This window comes from Rhinoderma darwinii, chromosome 10 (assembly GCF_050947455.1).
Source record: "Rhinoderma darwinii isolate aRhiDar2 chromosome 10, aRhiDar2.hap1, whole genome shotgun sequence".
NCBI classification, from domain to species: domain Eukaryota; kingdom Metazoa; phylum Chordata; class Amphibia; order Anura; family Rhinodermatidae; genus Rhinoderma; species Rhinoderma darwinii.
The window spans coordinates 3,196,946-3,217,707 of record NC_134696.1 but is presented as its reverse complement, the minus strand read 5'-3'; the positions used below and the strand labels follow the sequence as shown (position 1 = coordinate 3,217,707).

Below are 20,762 nucleotides of genomic sequence, written 5' to 3'. Positions count from 1 at the left end.
TTTTTACATAAATCGGACTGCCTGTTGGTCATGTTCACACTTGTGGTGTTTGGATTGCAGATTTTCAGTCCGGATGTTCAGAAAACTGAGGTAAAATCCGTATATTAAATCCACCTGTTAATACAAGCCGATTTATTGCAGCGTGAACCAGCCTTATCATCCCAGACATGCCCTAAGACATTCATATGGGAGCCAGTGCGCTCATCTGCTGATCACTCTATTACTGGCTCCTGACGCCCCCAGCAAACCCCTGATTTGGTGGGGGAAGCCTCAGCTCGCCAGACATTCCCCAACAGCGGCCATTGCTTTGACTATGTAGTATTACATGGTGGCCATTGTGATGAAGGGTTCGAGTCCACCGGAGATGATAGAGCGGCTCTCATAGACACGACCTCCTCTGTGTTGTCCAGGTGACCTAATAGGGTGTATGTACAGGGTTTATCTACATGAGACAACCCCTTTATTGTTCATACAAAAGCATTTATCGGCATGGCATGACGTCATGCACAGTGCCACATTATCTAGGTATTCATTGTGTCCAGCCGATGTGAGCGTGAAGAAAAAACACCACCTCATCACACGTCAGCCTCTGTTATTAAGGAAGAGGAGCTGGTTTAAGCTGCGTCTCGCACGTTCACACTGCCGCGGTCCAATTGGTTTGGATGAGAAATGACGCCAGGTGCGACCGTAAGAGGAATGCAGGGCCATCCACTCCAAGTCGCTGCAATTTATCACACACCTTTATCCAGCAGCGCCCGTGACACAGCAGACTGGCTCATCCATCATTCATTGTTGGAATTACAGCAGGCTCTAATGACTATGATTTGGTATTCATGTACATGTCCCATACAGTAGATTTTCACAAGTGAGCCACTGTCATTGGCGGCTTTCTAGGACATTAATTAAGGCTGCTAGAGGATGAAATTTCTCAAAGTCGGAGGCATGGCGGACTTCCTGTGTTAATTCCCTGTTTCCTGTGCTATAGATTGACTCAATCTGAGCAGTTTCTGCCGACTGACTGGGGATAATTCAACGTGCTGGCGCTTCTCTCTCTGCATACAGAATGCAGCAAGTGTCTCTGACTTAAGATATATTGGTCAGCTGCGCTCTATTGAGCCGCCATCTCTCCCATTCAATGTCCTTTGTTTCGTTTCATATCAAATAGAAACAGCTCCCTCTCTTATTCTTCTGCGAGTCGTGCGCCGTCTCTTATGAATAGCTCTCCCTCTCCTGCTATCTCTCTCTCTGCCAGTTTCAATATCTTCAATTAAAAATAGAAGTCTGTACAAGTTTCACTTGCAAATGGGGCCACACGTAAATCACTGCCTGGGCTTCTGAATGGAGCCGCAGATTGTAATAAAGGACGTAATCATAGTCCTACTTCTCCTATAATTGTTGAAGATATTGACCTATAATTTTAAACCAATTTTTTCATATCTTCCATTCAGATGGTTACAATTCTATCTCGAGATTAGCAGTAATTATATGGCAGATGAATAGTGATGTATTTTACAGATTATCTCAGGATAGTCTCAAAGCTGAATTATCTGCGCCAAAATTGTTAAATGGGCTCATTAGCACCAGATAAAATAGTTTGAGGCTTAGTTTCCTGGCGCATAAGTAATTTTTATGTTAGTGCACTTAAGATCAGTAAAAGCTTCAGTAGTTTTTCTTTTAACAGTTGCTGATATAATTCTACAGTTAAAGGAGTCCTCCGTAGAGGAACAAATAATTTTATCCCATTCATCCATCTGTAGAATACGATTCCGCCTGTACAACCAATTTCCTTTTTTTTTTTTATATCTCCAGTGCATCGAAAAATAGTCCTGAAAGAAATCTCATCCCGTTTTGTGTATACAGCTCCTTTGCAGAACTATGTGTCTCCATTGTTACACACTAAAATGGATCAGACTACACACACGGTTTTATGATCTGTAACCATAGAGACATTTAGGTCTGCATAAGGTATGCACACGACTGTAGTGGTGTCCACGGTCGTGATTTGCAGCTCGGACGGTGGCGGAGTGTCACCCGCGGGCTGCCCGCAAATCGCAGGCCGTGCACATGGCCTCGTGCATTCATTTCTATGAGCCTGGACTGCAAAATACAGCCATAATAAGACACTTCCTATCTTTTTGCGGGCTCAGGCTCCTGGGCAATGCACGGACCGTGGAAACCACGGCCGTGTGCATGGGCCCATTGAAATGAATGGGGCCGCAATTCACCGGCAGATTTGCGGGTGAATTGCGGCCGCAAAAATACGTTCGTGTGCATGAGGCCTTAGAGATTTAGACACAAAACAGGAGAAAACTATTGCAAAGCTACATTAGAGCGGTAAACATTTAATTGCAAAGGTGAACGTAGCCAAAGAATTTCTAATCTGCAATACATCCTAATGGCCAGCAAATGGGTAACTGATCAACGATCCGATGCAAACCTTGGCTCCGGTTTGGAGACCCCTTTGCAGGTCTTCACACATGACCTGTTCCACTTTGCTGGGGGTTTCACCCACCTCAACTCTGGACATTTCCTATTCACAAAGGAAAATAAATATATTTCATATAACCTTCTGCAAAACATGTATGAGCGAAGAGGGCAATGTTGTTATTGCTTATCTGAGCTGTTGACAGACACATCCAGACTCGGCTGTGAGATTGGAGATGTTTGTTCCCACATGGATCTGTTAGTAGTACGTGTGATACTCTGCCCTGGGGCCTACTCTGACGTTCCAGTATGTTATGTCGGCAGTTTCTCATGTTCTTATGCTGAGTTCTATGTATCTATTTTATTTGTATTTGATACAGGGCGTGTGTACAGAAGGCATATAAATATACAGTCTCCGTGAAATGTGACAGGAACGCTCTGCAACGTGTCCTTATGCATTATGCTTAGTAGGTTTCTCATCTCCACCTCAGTTAGGAAAACTCTGACAATACAGGAATTACCTACCCCTTAAAGCAGGGGTGCGGAACGTCAGGCCCGTGGGCCATATATGGCCCACAAAATTATTTGGTCTGGCCCTCCGGCATACACTGACCTCACTTAGACCGCCGCGTCATTCACTACTAGTGAATGAGGTGGTGGCGGTCTGAGTGCGGTTGTGTGGTTAGATGACTGGACTGGTCCACTCCCTGCTGCTTCATTCACTAGTAGTTAATGACACTACTTGGCTCTGTCCACCCTCCTCCCGCTCCTAAAATTTAGGAATTTAGCAGAGGCCTCATGTAGAGTTAGGACCTAAATGTATTTGCCGCCAGCTGCAGCCTACACAGACACGCCTCACCAAAGAGAAGCAGCTCCAGCCGTTACATTAGGGGGGAGTTAATGAAATGTTTGACCAAATATAGCAGGCGAATTTTTACGTTGATAATTTTGTATGGCCGCGACTGATGTTACAAATATTCAAATCGCCCTTGGCAGAAAAAAAGTTCCCCACCCCTGCCTTAAAGGGAATCTTTTTATAAGTAAAGGTCTCTGGCCATGAAATTGGACAAAACATGTCCTTTGGGACATATACATGATTTCTATCTTAATGGTGCCAGCAGCATAAAGAATGGAAGTTTTCATTTTGGTTGACATGGATATGTCGTCATTTAGAAAGCTTTCTATATAAATTAAGCAAATACAATATAGGTAGATCCATATCCATGGACATGGCTATGGTATTCAGAGTGTAGACATCTGTCGTTTGTATTCAAAGAACTGGAACATCTTGCTATATCAGTTGTTATTGGCGGAGGATCCCAGCGGGCGCTGTTTATTTCTGCAGGAGAAACGGCACATAACATGGTACCCATTGAAATGAGTGGACTATCACTTATGTGTCAGGCGGTGCTGAGCCATAGTGGCTATTAAAAGAGTAAAAGTCTATGACTGAGTCATTTGGCTCTTACTTTGTTGTTACTTGCCAGTGATTTGTTTTGACTAATACTATGACATCCCTGGTACCACTAGGGCGCAAAATTACTTAGGGCTGCTGCAAGTTTGGGAGCCACATATAGGGGGCCTGAGAACCACATGTGGCTTCTGAGACAATGATTGGGGAACACTGGTGTAATGCATGGGTGCACTGACTGCTCTTTAGGGCCCTTTTATACCGGACAATTATCTGGAAAATGAGCGTTCATAGGCTCGTTCCCCATAATTACTCTGTGTAAACAGGGCAATAATCAGCCGAGTAAACACTCGTTTATCGGCTGATACAACAATATTTTAGTTATCGGCAGCTCATCTTGGTGTGTAAACAGGGAGATGTGCTGAAGACATGATAGAAATGCATGGGGACAAGTGAGCATAGTAATGATCGCTCGCCCACATACTAGCTCCTTGTGAAAGGAGCAAACGAGCGCCCATCAACGAGCTGCCTCATTGATCTCGCTCGTTTACACGGCCCATGTCGGACCATGTAAGAGGACCCTTACTGTGTGTCTCGGCTCTGACTAATAGATAGGGTCTCAAGCCAGGCCCCTTGCCCCCTCTATTACTCAGAATACCCTAATAGGGCATTTTAAAAGGGGACCTAGTTATAGACCTAGTTGTGAGCGCAAAATGTAAGTGACATAAATCTACGTTTTCTACAAGTGTCCCCATCGCACATCTGCCTCAGGAGTCCTGGCTACATGATCAGCCACGAATTTCTGAAAATCCGCAGCAAAACCGCAGGAAAAAACTGCACCATATGGTGCGCTTTTTGATGCGTTTTTCGGTGTGGTTTTTACGTTTTGCGGTGTAAATAGGTGCGTTTTCATGCTGCGGGTTTTGCTGCTATTTCTTTAGAACTACAGGGATAGAATTTGCAAGCGGAACCGTGAGATAAATTGACATGTGAAAATACGCACCGCGGGCCAATTTACGAAAAATACTGCAGCGTGGACATGAGATTACCTGGGATCTCATAGACTTTGCTGGTACTGTATTACGCTGAGGTATTGCCGCACACGATTTCGTCAGGCAAAACCGCATGTAATATGCAACGTGTGTATTCGGCCTCAGAGTTGCCTTCTCCTTCTGCCTGCTTGTGGATGTCTCTTTCAGACTTGCCTTCTTCTGGCTGTCTTTTCTTGGCCTGTCTCTTTAGATAACCGGGACTGGCAGTGTAGAATGTATACGTTGCTCCTCACGGATAGACTGACATTCTTCATCATTCATCTCTCATGATCATTGAATTCATGCATAAAGAAAAAGAATTCCGAGTATTTTTAACCACATGGACTGGAACAGAAATTGCATCTCCTCCCCAAAGCCCTATTCAGTCCATGCCAGCCCTCCTTCTGCAGGCTCCACTTTTTTTTTTCTAATTTATAATAACCAGGCATTAACCCCTTCTCCACCCCGTTCGCTCCATCGACACTAGACAGCTATGGTTGCTTTCATTCTACAGCACCTGGGAGGTTAAGCAAAGAAATGTTGCTCAATTGGCAAAATATAAAGGCTTTTCTAGGAACCTTCCAATCTTGAGCAGAGAGGAACCTGCCGTCCGTGTAATGAGCTGGATTTGACACTTCCAGTTGGAGAGATTTGACAGCTGTAATTTGATGCAGTTATTTTATTTTTTTGTAAAATCTCGCAGCGTTCTCCTTCCGTACTGATTTGACTGCCACAAGGTTTTCATTTTATTTATTTATTTAGTTGTTGTTTCTGTTCTTTTCTCCCGTCACCGCTGTGCTGTTGTCTCATTACCCTCAGTCTCCGCTGCCTGTGTGTAAGTCGTTTGTTGCCTTGAATTCGCTGGTTATTTCCCTCTGCCATGGTTCCAGGGTACCTGTGTATTGCAGCCATCAACATCCTGTCCCTGGGAGCTAGACTAGTTAATTTCTCACAGGTTAACAATTTCCGCAGCAGAGTCTTAGTAATGTGCTTAGCACTGGCAGAGCCTCATCCATAGGACTATGCTAATATCAGCTCTCGCCAAATGAATTCACAAGCTCGCACCTCCAGCCGTCATCTTCCCATCTTCTCCTAATCTTTTCCTCGCTCCTCCCCTCCTCTCGCTCGCTAGATGTCCTGAGGCCCTGAGTTCTGCTCTGGCTGCCACCTTCCTCATTATTCGCCTTTGAACATTACAAAAAGAAACATAAATAAATCACGAAATGGTCATCGCGGCGGCAGATAAACCGATAAAGACTTATGAAGGTCTGTGTCTCCTAGGCCTGGATGTACTCATTTATTTATGCTAATATCTGTGGAGAGGGATCTGGCGATGAAGCCGGCGGATACAGAGCAGGACAGGTGTCACTCACACAGCAATGAGAGGCGCAGAAATAGCTGTGAAATGAGGGGATGACCAGCCGGTGATGTGCCTCAGTGGGGGATTATAAATGATATTACCAGTGCTGCTCTGTCGTCTTTTACTGTCACAAATTTATTGCTCTCTAGAGGGGTTAATATTATCAGCCATGCATACAGACTTCTGTTTCCACAAATCTAACTGTTCCATGCTGAGCTTGCGTGCTACTAAATGTTTTAACACAGGTTTTCTGCCTCAGACCCCCCACGGTTCGCTAAAAGCAGGGCTCCGGTCCAGAGGATCTAAGGACTCGCATTGAAGTTGGGCCCCTATTGATTTTGTTAGGAAGGCTGTAATGCTTTGTGTTCCCTGCAGTGGTGCTGCAAAAAATGGAGCATTTACAGTGCAATATCCTGTGGGCGCTCCATACCACATTGTAATCCGCGTGTCTCACAGGGACCCGCAGTATGCCAGGGTGTGTAAATATCGGACAACTCTATATTATTCAGCTGAAACCTATAGGATACGTGATACTTGTTGGGATCGGTCATTACACCCTTCTGTTCACCAGGAAGACATGTTACTGTATATATTCACTAATCCGCTGCCACTAAGATGTATTTCAATCACATTTATTCACATTTTTCATTTCATAGGCCGAAATGTTTTTGCGCTTTTTTTTTTTTTTTTCTAAATGCAGCATGTATACAGTGGAATACTTTGCCCATAGGCTCCTGTGTTAAAATGCAGTATGCCTCCTCTGTATAGGAAAGTAGTGCAGAAGTGGAGTCCAGTTAGTCTGAACTTGGCCTAATTTCTCTTATGACTAAACAATTATTGTAGTAAAGGACCGAATAGTTTTTTTGTAAGAAGCGCTGTATACTAGATCTTATGTACCACCCACTCCACCATCGTGCATTGCTTTATTTGTAACAAATTGTAACATTTTTGGCAGTTCCAAGTCCTTTTAATATATTTTAGATTTCTTTAAAATGTCCACATAAAGAACAGGGCCGGAGCAGTAGTGATATTAAGTAATTTATTACAGTAGGGACTTGTGTGTGCAGAACAGCCGGATATGTTATCAAAATGCAACACAATGGGGGAGAATTACTAACACACGTCTTATACACCAGTCTTAGGGCGGGTTCACACATGGCGGAATTTCACTTAAATTCCGCTGCGGACACTCCGCAGCGTTAATCCGCAGCGGAGCCGTTTCTCCATTGACTTTCACTTTAATTTAGCAGTGTTCGTTTACACGATGCGTACAATTCCGCTGCGGAGCATAGGCTGCGGAGCGGAATTTGGTGTCCGCAGCATGCTCTGTCTGTTGCGGAGCAGTGGCGGACTGGTTGCGGACTCATGGCGGAATTTCTCCATTGACTTCAATGGAGAGTCAAAATTCCGCAATGAAGTCCGCAGATCTTATGTGTGCTGCGGAGCGTATTGTTTTTACTACCATGACATTTCTTCATTCTGGCTGGACCTATGTATTTCTAGGTCTACAGCCAGACTGAGGAAGTCAATGGGGCTCCCGTAATGACGGGAGCGTTGCTAGGAGACGTCTGTAAATAGTCACTGTCCAGGGTGCTGAAAGAGTTACGCGATCGGCAGTAACTGTTTCTGCACCCGGGACAGTGACTACCGATCTCAATATACATGTATCTGTAAAAAAACATATAAGTTCATACTTACCGAGAACTCCCTGCGTCTGTCTCCAGTCCGGCCTCCCAGGATGACGTTTCATTCTAAGTGACGGCTGCAGCCAATCACAGGCCAAGCACAGGCTGCAGCGGTCACATGGACTGGAGCGTCATCCAGGGACGTCGGGCTGGATGCCGAAAGAGGGACGCGTCACCAAGACAACGGGCGGTAAGTATGAATTTCTTTGACTTTCACTAGGGAAAGTGCTGTCCCTTCTCTCTATCCTGCACTGAATAGGGAGAAGGGAAGCACTTTTCCTGCAGTCCGCAGCAGCTAGTCCGCATCAATTTTCTGCACATTTTGTGCAGATCCGCAGCCGTAATCCGCAACCCGGATTAGGTGCGGCATTGATGCGGACAGTTGCGGAGGAATTCCGCCATGTGTGGTCATGCCCTTAGGCTATGTTCACACGGAGTATTTTGGGGGAGGAATATCTGCCTCAAAATTCAGTTTGGAACTTTGAGGCAGATTTTCCTCTCCCTGAACGCCGATTTTCGCGGCGATTATCGCGCCGTTTTTCGCCCGCGGCCATTGAGTGCCGCGGGCATAAAACAGCGAGAAATATGCTTTCTCCTGCCTCCCATTGAAGTCAATGGGAGGTCAGAGGCGGAAGTGCCCGAAGATAGGGCATGTCGCTTCTTTTTCCCGCGAGGCAGTTTTACTGCTCGCGGGAAAAAGACGCCGACGCCTCCCATTGAAATCAATGGGAGGCGTTCTCGGGCCGTTTTTACCGAGTTTTGCGACGCGGTGTCCGCGTCAAAAAACTCGGCAAAATACCCCATGTGAACATAGCCTTAATTCAGACTTCGCTGGAGTAAAATGTGCAAAACTTTATTAAGAGGCATACGTACATATTTGTCTATTTGTGCATCAAACTAAAAATAGTAGATGTGCGCTATAATTTACATTAATTTCTGGTGTCAATTATAGTTAACGTGTATTGCTGACGGTGGCCCCGCCTTCTCCAGCCTAGCCCCACCTACTTTTCTCATCGCTTTTCAAAAGCGGTGAGAGGTGTAAAAAGTTGCACATTTTAGCGCAAATGTGGCATGCAAGAAAATTTCCAACTTTTTAAACGCCAAATCGTTAAATAAATTCCCCGTCCTTAACCTGATATTTCAAGCCTTTTGTCAGTCAGAGGTGATTTGTTTTAGGTTTACGTTTGCCTGAATGATACATAGAAGTAAATAACCAACAACCATAAGCGGAAATAGAAACGTTTCTGTCCATGTCAATACACATGAACCACCGAATATAACTGCTGTAGTATATACAGGACGTCTTATTCCTAGAACTCCGACTACGGCTTGTATCCGTCTAGGAGCAAACCAGAAAGGGATTGGGTGAAAATAACAAATTAATTTATTCCATCAAAAATATGTTTCAGCAAATCTCTCTTGTAGTATTGGTGAGGAACCGTGATTACTGCGCTGTAATGCAATCATAATAACACAACGGCCGCAGGACTCGCCATGTAAACGGCTCTGGGGGAGAAATAAAAGGAAGTCGGTCAATGTGATTTACATGTCGGACAAGTAATGTTCATATCCTTACACTTGTGTCAAGCGCATAGACAATGAATTCTCACATAAAAACCTTCTGCCTCCATCACAATCCATCAGTCTTCGTTAACAGTATGAAATATATCATAAGCGCTAAACAATTTGGTGGCAGGCCACGATAAGCCGAGATCGTTTTCCTGGGGAATTGCATAACCATTTGAATTAATTTAATTTGAAATATCAAATTAAATTAAAATGTAGACTTATCCCTCAGGGGGAGTGTATTTCATTTGCAGTGTCTTTTGATGGAGTATTTTGTGCCAAAAGTTTTGCATTCCGCATCTGGCTCACAATCTACATTTATTGCATTTGGTTTGGAAAGATTTGTAATAGAAACTGAAATTAGAAAAAAAAAAAACTCAGAAAAAGGATTTCTCAAAGTCATATTCAGATGTTTTGTTGGAGAGTATAAGTGGCGGCTTTCATGAGAAGTTTTTTTTTAATCTAAAGTGGAAAAACTTTCTTCTCACTCTGAAATGTAATGGGTTTTTTCTTTATTTTTAGGCAATATTATTCTATACCCCAGCCTGGCAGGTGTCCTCCTCCACTGGGGCATTTCTTTCTTGCTCTCATTTGAGAGACGCAGCAGATGTGCAATTGATCAGTGATCACAATGTAAGTCTTGATGTTCCCATGAACACATTAAAACTCAAAAGCTTCTCTTTCACCTTACAAGTTACAAGATGTTTCAGTTCTATACATATGCCTGGGCCGTCATGTCTACTATAAAGGAAACAAATCAGCCAGATCTAAAGTAATATGGCATCTGCAGTCTGCTCCCAATGATATAAAGTTATCTTGGAGCTTGTGTTTCTGTCTATGAATTCCTGAGCCAGTTCAAATTACTACTGAAAAGCATATATTAAAGGGAAACGTCATATTTAAACCACATACTGTGTTTGTAATGTCGCATAGATTAATGGGGTTGTATAGGATTAGAAAAAACATGTAATCTTAGCTGCAATGCCATATGCAACCTTTACACAGGTGTGGCACTGTTTTTTTTTATCCAGTACAACTCCTTTGAGTTTATTGCAGATACTTTGCTTAATTTATCTTGTACTGATCTGAAATGGATTCATGTTATACTCTAGTCACATCCAGAGCTGCATGTCTCCTGGTTTACTTCTACCAAAGAGAATTGCATTATGGGAGCTCGGGGACATTTATTCTGTTAGGACCAATGCTGTTAGCCTTTGTCTGTGGACTATAAATAAAGAGTAATCTGTTTCCCTGGGCAACCGGCTGAATTTTCTAAAGCCGCTCTGGACATGATTGGAGATAAACACATACTAAAATTCACTCTGTACAACAAAAGTACCGCACAGAATTTGCAAAGTAACTCGACATTTTATGTACATTATACAGTGAAGTGTTGCTAAAAGGAGAGGTACGATTTCTATGTGTACGTTCACTGCAATACATTACACTCTATGTCAATCAAAATCATTTAAAGACGTAGATTAACTAATTATTAGCCAGAAATTATTCGGAGTTAAATGTAGGAGCCACGGTCATCATTTCCACAAACCTTTCAGAGGAGGATTCCCCGCTCTAGTAGCCGGAGCAGCTACATAGAGAGTCTATTTCTCTAGAAGGTCCATCATGTTCATTCATTATATGGACAGCCCTTTAAAGAAACAGCGCCACACATGTCCATGGGTTGTGTCTGGTATTGCAGCTCTGTGCCATTGAATTGAGTTGCAATACCACTTACAACTTATGGAGAGATGTGGCACTGTTTTTGTAAGGAAGCAGCCATTTATTTCTAATCCTAGACAACCCCTTTAATTGCAGTGGGAATTTTGTAAGGGCACGGCCAGATGTGGCGGAATTGCTGTGGAATTCTCCAGCGGCCGTTTTTTACAGTGGTTTCAATACACTTTTAGGCAAGTTAGTTCAGACATTGCGGAAAACTCTGCTGCGGACCATAGGCTGCGGTGCAGAATTTCCCCTCCGCAGCATGCACTGTCTGTTTCGGAGAAGAAGCGGAATTTCACTGCGGATTTCAGCCTTTGTAATGCAAAAACTGAAATCTGTGGCAAGTCCGCTGTGATATCCGCAACGTCTGAATTACCTGTCAAATATGCAAATGTTGCTGCAGATTCATTGCGTAACTGCCCCAAATCTGCACCAACATTTGCAGCGGAAAAACTCTGCCACGTGTGAACGGGCCCTAATGCTGCATTTTTCCAATGCTGTGCTGAAGGATAATTCAACGCCTGCTTCTGGGTCCCTCCACAGATTAGAGTTTATGACAGGGGGTCCGGTTCTCAACTTATTGTCACCGGACCTTTCTTAAAGAAAAGTATTTAACCGCTATTGTCCGACCCCTTTAACCGCTATAGAAATGTCATTGACACATATCGTACATCGTCTTAAAATACCTGCAAGTTGTCTGATTTATGAGTAGATGAAAGTTATATTGGAGGCTACAAATCCATGGCCTCGTGCTGTTGAGGAGGCCGGGGAGCAGCTTTCCTATAATATCTGGAATGTTTTTAATGATTCGGTATGACATCACAAGTAGGCTGTGAGCTATAAATTATTTACGGCACGCTGCGGGACCATTTCTAGTGTGGTTCATGTGGATCAATAGATCAATATCCATCAGAATTATTTATTAAAAGCTATGATATACCTTTTCATACATAGAAACTTCTCGTTACTCGTCTCGCAAAGTGAACATTTATCTGCTTTGAGTTGCTCCTCCCAGATGAGAGAGCGGAGCTAATTATCCCATCCTTGCAGCAATTCTTATAATACAGCATTTCTTACCACACAAGGCCTATGTCTGTCCTATGCATGAAAATCGTGTTCTACACCACAGGCCTCGTAGACTTGAACTTAACCTTCGTGGAGAAATGTTCTTAACCCCTTCAGGACCAATCTCATTTTGGCCTTCAGGACCAGACCCATTTTTTCAAACCTGACATATTTCACTTTATGTGGTAATAACTCCGGAACGCTTTTACCTATCAAAGCGATTCTGAGATTGTTTTCTCGTGACACATTGGACTTTATGATAGTGGAAAAATGTGGTCGATAAATTCAATATTTACCAGTGAAAAACACCAAAATTTGGTGAAAAATTGCAAAAATTAGCATTTTTCTAAATGTAAATGTATCTGCTTGTAAGACAGGCAGTTATACCACACAAAATTGTTGCTAATTAACATCCCCCATATGTCTACTTTAGATTGGCATCGTTTTTTGAACATCCTTTTATTTTTCTAGGACGTCACAAGGCTTAGAACTTTAGCAGCAATTTCTCACATTTTCAAGAAAATTTCAAAAGGCTATTTTTACAGGGGCCAGTTCAGTTGTGAAGTGGCTTTTAGGGCCTTATATATTAGAAACCCCCCCAATAAGTCACCCCATTTTAAAATCTTCACCCCTCAAAGTATTCAAAACAGCATTTAGAAAGTTTCTTAACCCTTTAAACGTTTCACAGGAATTAAAGCAACGTAGAGGTGAAATTTTCAAATTTCATTTTTTTTTGCAGAAATTCATTTTTATTCTATTGTTTTTTGTAACACAGAAGTTTTTACCAGAGAAACGCAACTCAATATTTATTGCCCAGATTCTGCAGTTTTTAGAAATATCCCACATGTGGCCCTAGTGTGGTAATGGACTGAACCACCGGCCTCAGAAGCAAAGGAGCACCTAGTGGATTTTGGGCCTCCTTTTTATTAGAAAATATTTTGGGCACCATGTCAGGTTTCAAGGGCTCTTTCGGTGCCAAAACAGTGGAAATCCACCAAAAGTGACCCCATTTTGGAAACTACACCCCTTGAGGAAATTATCTAGGGGTATAGTGAGCATTTTGACCCCGCAGGTTTTTTGCAGAAATTATTGGAAGTAGGCCGTGAAAATAAAAATCGTCATTCTTTCAAAGATTATGTAGGTTTAGCTAATTTTTTCTCATTTCCACGAGGACTAAAGGAGAAAAAGCACCACAACATTTGTAAAGCAATTTCTCCCGAGTAAAACAATACCCCACATGTGGTTATAAACGGATGTTTGGACACACGGCGGAGCTTAGAAGGGAAAGAGCGCCATTTGGCTTTTGGAGCTCAAATTTAGCAGGAATGGTTTGCGCAGGCCATGTCGCATTTGTACCAAAACAGTGAAAACGCCAAAAAAGTGACTCCATTGAGAAAACTACACCCCTTGAGTAATCCATCTAGGGGTGTAGTGAGCATTTTGCCCCCACAGGTGTTTCATAGATTTTATTAGAATTGGGCAGTGAAAATAAAAAAAATCCTTTTTCTTCAATAAGACGTAGCTTTAGCTCCAAATTTTTAATTTTCTCAACAAATAAAGGAAAAAAAGAACCCCAACGCTTGTAAAGCCACTTCTCTGGAGTACGGCAATGCCCCACACGTCGTCGTAAAATGCTGTTTGGGCACACGGCAGGGCTCAGAAGGGAAGGAGCGCCATTTGCTTTTGGTGTACAGATTTTGCTGCATTTGGTTTCTGGTCGCTATGTTGCATTTGCAAAGCCCCTGTGGGACCAAAACAGTGGATCCCCCCCAGAAGTGACCCCATTTTGGAAACAACACCCTCAAGGTATTCACCTAGGGGTGTAGTGAGCATGTTAACCCCTCAGGTGTTTTGCAGAAATTCGTGTGCACACGATGTGGGAGAATGAAAATGGGAATTTTTCCTTAGATACGCCAATGTGTGGTGCCCGGCTTGTGCCACCATAACAAGACAGCTCTCAATTATTATGCGGTGTTTCCCTGTTTTAGAATCACCCTACATGTGGCCCTAATCTTTTGCCTGGACATTCGACAGGGCTCAGGAGTGAAAGAGTACCATGTAAAATTGAGGCCTAATTTGGCGACTTATAAAGTATTGGTTCACAATTGCAGAGGCTTTGATGTGAAATAATAAAAGAAACCCCTGAGAAGTGACCCCATTTTGGAAACTGCACCCCTCAAGGCATTTATTAAGAGGTGTAGTGAGCATTTTCACCCCACGTGTCTTTTCCATAAATGATTGCGCTGCGGAAGGTACAAATTAAAATGTTTCCCTAGATATGCCAATTCAGTGTCAAATATGTCATGACCAGCTTGTGCCACTTTTTTTTTTTATATACACCGTTCACCGTACGTTATAAACTACATGTTACCTTTATTCTGCGGATCAGTACGATTCCGGCGATACCAAATTTATAGAACTTTTTTATAACTTTTTGCACAATAAAATTACTTTTGGAAAGAGAATGTATTTTTTCTGTCGCCAGGTTGTGAGAGCCATAACTTTTACATTTTTTCGTCGATGGAGCTGTATGACGGCTTGTTTTTTGCGAGACGAGGTATAGATTTTATCGGTACCATTTTTGGATACATGCGACTTTTTGATCACTTTTTATTTCAATTTTTGGAAGACAGTGACCAAAAAAACAGTAATTATGGCAGTGTTTTTGAGGTTTTTTTTTTACGGCGTTCACTGCGCTGGATAAATAACATAATATTTTTATAGTTCAGGTCGTTACGGTCGCTGCGATACCAAATATGTATGGCTTTATTATTTTTTTCAATAATAAATGACTTGATAAGGGAAAAAGGGCGATTTGTGTTTTGTGTTATTATTTGAAACTTTTATTGTATGTTTTCCAACTTTTATTTTTACTTTTTTTACACTTTTTTTTACACTTTTCTTTAGTCCCACTAGGGGACTTGAATGTCCAACTATTTGTTTGATGTTCTAACACATTGCACTACCTATGTAGTGCAATGTATTGGAACTGTCAGTTGTTCACTGACAGCAAGCCGATCAGGCTCCGCCTCTGGGCGGGGCCTAATCAGCTTACGTAATGGCAGACAGGAGTCCATTGTTAGGGCTCCTGTTGCCATGGTAGCAGTCGCCAGCCTTGCCATCGCATGGCAAGGCTGCCGATTTTCTACAAATCTCTAGGATGCAGCGATCACAATGGATCGCTGCATCGAAGGGGTTAATGCCAGGAATCGGAGCTAGCTCCGGTTCCTGGCGATAGATCGGGGTGTCCGCTGTAACATACAGCGGACACCCACTGCTGATGACGCCGGCTCAGCTTCTGAGCCGGAAGCTGAGCCGGCGCCATCTTGCCGATGGTACCGGAAGCCTCCTGGGCCCCGCCGACGACGGGGCATAGGAGGATTCCGTTACAGGCTGATCGGGAGGTAAGCATTAGCCCTCTGATCGCCTTTGCAGCCACCGGCAACCCAGCGATCACGTTGCTGGGGTGCCGGTGGCTATAAACTCCTCACATGCTGCGATCTCTATTGAACGCAGCATGTGAGGGGTTAATCGGTCGGATCGGAGGCTAGCTCCGGTCCTGGCCGATACCTTAGGGTGCCAGCTGTAACATACAGCTGTCACCCGGTGGTGATGTCGCTGGCTCAGCTCCTGAGCCAGCTTCATCTCAATGACGTACAGTAACGGCAAAATGCGGTAAGACACCGATTTTAATGACGTTTATATACGTGATCCGGCGGGAAGGGGTTAAAGGGGTTATACAGGATTAGAAAAATATTGCTGTTTGTTTTTTTAAAAAAACAGCGCCACACCTGTATACAGGTTGTATGTGGTATTGCAACTCAGCCACATTCACTTAAATTGAGCTGAGCTGCAATACCAGACACAACCCAGATGTGGTGCTGTTTTTTGAAAGAAAGCAGCCATGTCTGTATAATCCTGGAAGCCCCTTTAATGTTTGCGAGTGGACATATCCACTGTGAGGTGTAACAATCCGTGTGCCGTTATATGTAAGAGCTGTGTTCATGAATCCACGTGAGTAGTGATGGTGGAGACAGCAGTCATTTATCATTCTGATGCCTATCCAATGTACCGATCTGAAATATGTCAACATTATGGAGATGCCACCTTCATTAACAGAATTTCAAGGTGAAGAATTGCGTTTTTCATGATGTCAGGTCTCCTCTTAACCCTTCTTTCATTAAAATTGCCGGGGGGCATTGTCAATGGTAGATCTTTAACTCTGAATACAATATTCATGATGCACTTATTGTGTGCGCCAAACACAAATACAATTCCAGACGGGTCGCTAACATAGGATTTATTACATGATCATCTATCTAAAATATATCAATATTTAAGATTTTCAGCTAAATATTTATCACCTTGAAATTAAAATGTATATAGGGGAGTCCTGTGCTTGTAACTTCATCCTAGTGTCTTATGTTGCAGTTTTCAATCTATGCAGTAATTACTCCCTTATAATTAATATGATGAGGGAAGCTGATGGAGGGTGAAATTGCACCCGGGTCCTGGCACCTCTGACATATAAGATGATGGCAGTGCAATTTATGGCAGCCCTGGTATGGATTTTGCAACAGGGTCCTGTTGCCCCAAGTGATGCATTGGGTGAGAGAAACTTATTCTTACAAAATTCAACCTGATACTTGTAGATGCTGCTACTTACTAATCATATAAAGTTAACTTTCTGGCCTAGTTAGGAAAGGTTTCTATGTGACCTTCTCTGTGCTCCTACCTTGTATATAGCAAAATATATCAATATGTTCTTACACTGTCCAGCGATGCAGAGATTTCATTATTTATGGGATGTTTTTCTCTCTTGCCCCTAATGCACTAACAGAAAGCTCATATCTTGGACTTGTGTAATTTGGGCAATACATTTTACGTGTTTTAAAGCTTCTTTTTTTTCTCTCTTTGCTTATGTTCTGCATTACATTAACCACAGCAGAAAAATACTTTGGAAAGAGAAGAAATATTACTTAAAAGAATACTCCAAGCCAAACTGATACTGCGTTATGCCTAGTGTAGGGCGAGGGGGCAGTGTATGTGAGCCAATTAACATCAAAAACAGCCCCTTGCAGGCCTTGTACTGGACAGAACACAGTGACGCAGATTTACTAATGTGATTGCACCTAGACCTTGTCGGAAAATGAGCAAAAATGTGGTGCTTTTCTGGCGCATAATGTTGCATCCGGTTTTAGACCAATTTATAAAGTCAATGCGCCAAAGGAAAAAACAGATATTTGTGTCTCCCTAGACAAATGTTAGTGCGTAAACGAAGCCAACCAAGAGGAGGCATAAGGAAAAGTGTGTAACGCGTCTAGCAAGATGCGCCAAATTGCAGCGTGCCCCACTATGACAAATTTGGTGCATCTTCTTACTGCCTGGTCTGAATTTACGCTGTATAAATCGTAGGCACACAACGGCCCACATTTAATTAGTAGGTTGTGAAAGGTTTTGGTATACACTCTCCTGCTAAAAAATAATGACGAAATTCTAGCGGTACAACTAGTAACATTTAACGCCGCTCGCCAAATTTGGAGAGTGACAAGGAAAGTGGGCACAGTCTCCAAAGCGGATGTAGCTTATTTTACGGGTTCTTTTGTGGAACTGGAGGGAAAGGTGCACGTTTTGATGCAAATCTGTGTCTCCAAATACCTCCTAGTCTTTTTACGCCAGTCTTTTTGTGTCCGTGTGCAGCATTGAGTTGGTCCAGTGTCGCAGTTCACAGTAAAGTCCTGGGAGACCTGCATACTGTTACAGTACCATGGCTGTGCCTGCAAGAAATTTGTTTGTACCATGACAGAATTACCGGGTGGGGGTAACCATGACAAAAGTCACAATTTTAGTTTCATAAACGAGCTGCTTCCCGAATCTCTTTCTAACAATGTTCAGAACGCCCATTGCCAGATATGAGCCGTAGATTATAATCAGTTTGGATAATTATCATTGTTTTCATTCTCGTGGAGCAACTTGTACCTGTGAATAGAACTTGGTCTTTGACAATCTTAAATTCATCTACATCCAAGATACATTTGGATAATTTGTAGTCGCTTCCCTTTGTAGAGATGCACTCAAAGCCCTACCTAAACGATATCTAGACTCCAGCACCATTGTCGTTCTTCCTTTCATCATTCAGATAAATGTTCAGGATCAATCTTGATATTTTATGAAGTTGCTCATAAAAGTGCTGTGTAGAGCAGGGAAAGCTTGATTAATCTGCACACTCCATGATGGAATGGCTTGGAAAATATTTTTCAAGAATATTTTTTTCCTCAATTATAATGGGTATAATATAATCTACATGGAGTTACTATATGCTAATTAACTCCATGCTCATCATTTCCTCTGCTGGTCCTTTGTATACAAACTAAATATATCTACTCAGAGGTCAATAACCTAACAAAGTATGTGGCTAAATATTGCTGGGTCTATAACAATATAGGAAAGGAATCAGATCCCCCCCATAGGAGGCTGCTTGTTAACTGTTGTACATGGTGAAGGGACATCCAGGGGTCACATGACCTCTTCATCCGTACAAGAGCCGTGAGATGACGCAGTTGACTGATCACCATAGAGGATGGGGCAGAATTTTTAATTAACACATGTGGACGTGTAGCAGATTACCTACACTACTCAAATATGTCTTTACTCCTGGATAATTAAGGCTACATTTACACATTTAGGATTTGACGAGGATTTAAACGTGGATTCCACAATTAAATCCTCATGAAATCCTCTAGCATATTACATCCAATACAAGTTATTGGGGTATTTTATACCTCATTCACATGCTACAGGAAAAAATGTCTGCATGGATTTTAGTCAGCGCCATAAAAAAAAAATATTTTGTGATAATAATGGGAATATTCATTATTCTCAGGGATTAGTTCCATAGCTATAGGCAAATCCTGAACGTGTGAACACTGCCTGACTCCACCACAGCAACTGATCCGCATTGTTTACCTATTATTAGCAGAATCTATGCACACTTCTGTCAAAGCATGTGCCTTCCGATGTTGTTTTTAATTTATTTTTTATTAATATGTGCCATAAGGGAATACAAATCACATCTGTTTAACTGTGAACTAAGGCTTCGTTCACATCTGCGTTGTAGGCTCCCTTAGGGGCCTCTGTCGCAGATACTGCATAGATGACCGAAGACAATAACGCAGCATGCTGCACTATTGTGTCCAATAAAATCACAGACACCCCGATGGAAAGCTAAAAGAACGCATTGAAGTCAATGGTTTCCGTTGGCCGCTGGAGGTGTCCGTTGTGCAATGGAACCGTTGCTTCCGTTATTCCCTTGTTCTGCTCCTCTGACGGAACAGAACAACGGAATGTCACAACGCAGGTGTGAACCAAGCCCTAGACGACCTAAAGACTCTGCTAAGCCGCTGCTGTCAGCCCAGGGATAAACCAGCCTAGAGATCAGTTGAATAATTTTAAAACCGACTGGTTGCTATGTATACACTGCCCAACAACCACAGTCTTTTAGATGAGGTTGCTGGAGACCATGTCCCTAGAAAGCCGTTTGCATCAGGTTACTCTTATCTTTATATCAGAGCTGGACTTGTTGTTGCTTAAAAAATGTTCTAATAAATTCTTCTGGCACGTTCCGCATTAAATCTTCAGTTTAATCCATGACTAAAGTGGATCATGGTACATTACATTATTACATTTTGGTATTTTTTTCCTTTTGTATCTGTTGTAAAATGTGTCGCTATAAGAAACAATGGGTTTAATGTTTGGGGAGTAGGTTCACGTTTGGGCGCAGGTACTATTCATAAAGATCTGTCTTCTGTTCCTAGAGCTGCCCTCATGTGTAAAGGAATTGGATTTGGTCTGGATTTCCGAGTCTGTAGTTTTCTACAGCTCTCCATCTTTCTGCCTGACTAACTGTGTTGAAAACACATCGCTTGGAAAGACTCAGGAATGATGTGTGTAACATAGCGTATAAAGAAGCCCAAGAGGATCACACAGGAGCTGGCAGCTCAATGCCTTCAATGCCAGGGAAGAAATTTGTGCATTGGCTGAGGTGATGGGGTGAGGGGGCAGATGAGTCAAAGTTTATAATGTGATTTGTATTGATGGTTATCAGAGCCATCTTGATCTCTTGATGTGACCTGTTTTGTGGTTTGCAATAGTCTGCAGACTTCCATATGTTACTGATAAGCTGCGGCGCCCATTATTTTCCATCTGACAGAATTCTATATAGGGTTTTTCATCTACCACAAGAGCATAAGAAAGGTCTCATCCGGGGGAGGCTGGAATCACACAAGTAGTTAGTAGTTTTTGATCCATTTCCTAAGTCAGACACAGGAGTGGCTTCAAGAGAGAGGAGACTTATCAGCCTGTCCTTAATACTACGCTGAAAGCTTGACGATTTTATCATATTTGTCTGAAAAAATAGAGCTGCAGGCAGCGTTACTTTTCCTGTCAAAATGACGGACGCCATGACAGGACCCAATCAACCCCATTATAAGTCAAAGGGGTCC

The 20,762-nt window shown here is 42.6% G+C and overlaps 1 protein-coding gene and 2 long non-coding RNA genes across 8 annotated transcripts in view; 1 reads left to right on the top strand and 2 right to left on the bottom strand.

The window, feature by feature from the left end:
- Nucleotides 1-20,762, bottom strand: part of KIRREL3 (kirre like nephrin family adhesion molecule 3) — a 614,569-nt gene that overhangs the window by 356,794 nt on the left and 237,013 nt on the right. The window lies entirely within an intron of this gene.
- The window catches only part of LOC142661700 (uncharacterized), a 212,428-nt gene that overhangs the window by 101,320 nt on the left and 90,346 nt on the right, over nucleotides 1-20,762 (top strand). The window lies entirely within an intron of this gene.
- Nucleotides 5,531-11,982, bottom strand: LOC142662393 (uncharacterized). Its single transcript, XR_012850918.1, has 2 exons — nucleotides 11,883-11,982; nucleotides 5,531-6,050 (listed from the first exon to the last, which is right to left on the bottom strand). It is a non-coding gene; the product is annotated as an uncharacterized LOC142662393 (long non-coding RNA).